At 49.8% G+C, this 4,257-nt stretch overlaps 1 long non-coding RNA gene across 1 annotated transcript; it reads right to left on the bottom strand.

Annotated features, from left to right (window-relative positions):
* Positions 1-1,045: 1,045 nt before the first annotated feature.
* LOC131493576 (uncharacterized) lies at positions 1,046-3,707 on the bottom strand. Its single transcript, XR_009252758.1, has 3 exons — positions 3,599-3,707; positions 2,778-2,882; positions 1,046-1,203 (listed from the first exon to the last, which is right to left on the bottom strand). It is a non-coding gene; the product is annotated as an uncharacterized LOC131493576 (long non-coding RNA).
* Between the last annotated feature and the right edge of the window lie 550 nt (positions 3,708-4,257).

A 4,257-nucleotide genomic window follows, 5' to 3' on the forward strand; every position in this document is an offset into this window, starting at 1 on the left:
AAAGCCTTCAACACGGATGGGGTTTATAGAGATGTTATGGCATGCCACTTTTTTCTGATCCTTTTCTTCTCTAAGAAGAAGCCAAGGAAAAAGTGGCATAGTCTCTAGCTGCAAACCAGCATGGGCAGTATCAGAGCACTATCAGCATGGCTGAGAGTGGATACATGAGTACAGGAGCCTGACTCTGAGGACAAGCCAAATGGACACTGCCCCAGGAGCTCCAAATCACTGCCAGTGCAGTGATTTGAAAGGCCAGTGCTCACCTTTCTCCACATCCCTGCCTTGCTTATCTCAGAACCACTCTGCTTTCAAGTTGCTTCAACAAAAAGGGATGTTTAAATAAATTATAGTAAATACATGTGTGAAGAGGAACATGATTCATCTATTAAAGTGACACTGTCCATATCTACTGATATGGACAGTTTCACACAATATATTGTTGAGGTGGTGGTGGGGAAGCCCATTTCAAAAAAGCAGGTAGACAGTACATGTCTACAAATAGAATGTCTCAGACTTCACCAGCTTGTGAGAATATATTTCAGCTAATACTGTAAATGACTAGGCTCCATATCTTGGTTTTGCCTGATGTCAGGAGAGCAGGTAGAGTACATGTCTACAAATAGAATGTCTCAGACTTCACCAGCTGGTAAGAACATATTTCAGCTAATACTGTAAATGACTAGGCTCCACATCTTGGTTTTGCCTGATGTCAGGAACAGAGCCTCCCTCAGAGGGTCATGTGGTCCTTTCTGAGAGTCCGCCAGGGCACGGTCTGCATGCATTGCCCTGCCTCTGCTTCCCTGCAAGCTCCAGGAGACAGGCTCAGCGTCCTGTATCTGGGACTTGATCTTCTGCCAGACCCTGCTGGTACCTCCAGGCTGGCCTTAAGAGGACCAGCATTGCTCTTCTTTTACCATTCTAACTCCAGCCCGGAAGAGCTCTTCCCTTAGTTACGTGGCACAGCTAGCACTGGTCTCTGCCTTTTCACTAAATTTGGGGATAACCAAAGGGAACCACCCCTCCAAGCAAAACTGACAAGTCCCAGAAGAAATGACTGCTTTTGATTTCCCCCAGACCCCTCCTTGGGCACCCCTATGGACTCTCACTGCCTTGCTGCCACCTCAACCAAGCTGGAGGCCATCTTTGTCTCTGCCAGAAGTCTCTGTGATGTCCAGGCTTCCGAGGTCCTGGTTGTTTTAGGACCTAGGGAGAAGAAAAAAGATATTCTTCTCCCTGTCTGAGGCTCACCTGTCTGGGCCTCTCTTGCTTTCCCAGGATTATTCTTTCCTGGCTGACAGCACAAATGCTCATTTCTCCTTCAGTGAACTGGGCGGGCCCTGTCTAATGGCCTCCAAATGGACAACGGCATCAAGTACAATAGTTCAATATCAGTTCATTCCCCTAGAGCTGCAGGAGGGAGGTATTTGCTTAATGTTTTGTTCAAAGGGTTTTTCCCAAATAAACAGTTTACTCCTAAGGTCAATGCTAGTCTGTATCACTTTCTGGACCAAAAACTGTTTTATCAAAGCTTTAAACATCAAGATTTTTTTAAAAAAAGCCTTAGGTCCAGAATTTCAGCTTGACACATATTTATATATGCACATGTAGGTATTGCAGATTTGCACCAAAATGTGAAAAAGAGTGGTTATTTCAGAATAGTGGGCTGGAGAGTCATTTTTCTTAATTTTCCTTTGGCCCATCTGCTTTTTCTGTAATAAACATAAATTATTTGTGAAAAATTTTTAAAGTTAAAAAAAGATGATGAACCACACTGTTCATGTTCCTTCAACCAGATCCTTAATAAAGATGCTAAATGCATCGAGTATGGGCACTGCCTGTTGTTGGCCACGTGCCCCTAAGAGAATCCGTCACCCTTACATTTCCCCAACAGTCAATTTTGCAGCAATTTCTGTCCATTATCATGTCCCAGCAAATGTGAATGCATTTCCAAAGAAGACTAACATCAGCAAACCTGTATTCTAGAATCTGAGTAGGAAAAGGGCCACTAAGATGGACGCAATGTTTTCTGATGGTGACCCAGGTGCACCTCCCTGCCACACCCCTGTCCTGGGAAGAGCCACTACTGGTAGCCACAATGCCCTAAGGAGAGGACTAACTCAGGCAGGCTCAGGGCTGTGACAATGCAGGAGGCAAAGCAGAGGTGGCCCGTGTGCCAGGAGCAGAGCTGGTCCTTGTCAAGTATGACTCACAAGAGGCTGGAGGGAGCTCCTGGTGTTGCCAAAGGGTCTTCAGGACCTGGGGTGTCAGAAACAGAGTCCACACATAGCCTCTGTGTAGTTGGGGGCTTTGGTCATGGGATCAGAGGACAAGGCTGATGGTGCTCAGATGCTCATGCTGGGCTCCCTCCCCCATCCCATTTGGGTGGGTGGCTCAGGAAGGCATACCCTGGTGCTGCCAAGGGTGTCTCAGGACCTTGACCCCCTGAGGTCTCACCCCAGCAAAGGGAAGATGAGAGTGCAGCTATCTCCTTGGAGCAGGACCCCAGCATAGCCAGGGAGTGGGATTTAAGGCCCACCTCCAACCCCTCCAGCAGAGGGGCTGGTAGAGCTCAGGGTCTGCCCATCAGGCCAGAAGGCAGGGGTGCAGGGCAAAGCTCCTGCCTCAGGAGAAGATGTAAACCCTGGACAGAACAACAAAGCAGAAGCTGGCCTTAGAGGCGGACCACTCAACAGGACTGGAGGTTACAGGAAGGCAAGTGACCAGGAGGTGTCTAGGTGGTGAGGCCTGTTTCAGGGCTTGAGGTCTGCCCAACTTACTGAGGAAGGAGTCTCCTGGGGTTCTTGTGCCAGGATAAAAGCATTAAAAGCGATTCTAGTCTTTACATCATGGATGGGAATGGGGCTTCCAATATGTTCTCAACCCTGTGGATCAGGCAAAGCAGAGTCATTTAGTGAGAGCACTTACTCTGCCACTGTCCTGAGTGCTTCACACATATTAACTCATGTGATTCCACACCAACTGCACGGGACAGAGAATGTGATCAGCCTCACCGAACTGATGAGGACATAGGTGCAGAGATGGTGAAGAGAACAATATCCTGCCCGAATGGACAGACAGTCCCACCATGTACTCTCCATCTTCCTCTGCCCTCACTTCTCCTGACCTGGAAATACTGATACTAGAACGGAGTCTCCCCAGGGTGGCAGACATAGTGGAGGCCCTGTCCTTGTCCTCTGCAGTCATCATCCTCTTCCTGGTAACAGATTGCAACTGCAAGCCCTCTCCCTGAGGGTGTTCTCTAGTCGGAGCATGCTTGGCAGGAGGTGGGGGTGGGGGTGGGGCAGGATGGCTGGGGAGTTCCCACCCTTGGGAACAGCCTTCAAGCAGTCACTGGAGAGGATGAGTAGCTCAACGCTCATTTTCTGTTCCGAGGCGTGTTCCACACAGTCTCCCAGGGGCTTCCTGAGGGGTTGAGACCCAGGTGCTCACGTCAGAAAGCGTGTTGGCTTCCTTTCTTTCCCTGGGTTACTCCCAACTCTTTCACCCGGAATCACGCCCCACGTAAGCGACCTAATCCTCGTCTCAGTCTGGTTCTGGGGCACCCAGCCCCACCCATCTGCCCTTCATTAAGCCTGACCTTCAGGACTTCTTCGGTGCACCCCTCACCCCTATTGGAGCTGGCCTCTTTCTTCCCGGGCGCACTCTCAAGGGGTGTGGAAGGATGGGGGAGGCACAGTTTCTGGGGACCTGTCAGCTCCGTCCCTGAGTTGAAAGGAACAATGGAACATTGTGCTGTCAGAGAGGGCTGCCGCTTTGCTCCTCAAAAGGCAGGCGCAGGAGCATCCCCTTCTTTACTTGTCTCTTAGAAGTACCGTTCCCATCTGATTGAGGCAGTCTGTGGAAGACATGTAAAGACGAGGGTGCAAAATTCTGCTCTGCCATTCGGCAATTTGGGAGCAGCGTGCCGCCTCTCCACTGCACACAATTTGACCAGGAGCTCTGAACGACAAAGCCCAGAGGAACTTCCTCTTCTGATCTTAATGGGAGCTTGGGATCATAAAGGACCTGTTGCTGCAGCCAGATTTGCTCCGTTACTCCGTGCCTCGGTTTTCTCATCTCACATGTGGCAATAACGATCCACCTGGAGCACTGTTGGCGCAGAAGCGAGAGCATGTGGCCCACAGTATGTGTGTTTAGTTGTTTTTGAGATGATCAAACAAGGCTGCCAGTTTATTGGGAGGTCTCCACGGGAGGCCAGGGCGAGCTGTGGGCAAAGGGGCTTGAGGAGTGAGAGAG

Source organism: Neofelis nebulosa, chromosome 2 (genome assembly GCF_028018385.1).
Source record: "Neofelis nebulosa isolate mNeoNeb1 chromosome 2, mNeoNeb1.pri, whole genome shotgun sequence".
Classification (NCBI taxonomy): Eukaryota; Metazoa; Chordata; class Mammalia; order Carnivora; family Felidae; genus Neofelis; species Neofelis nebulosa.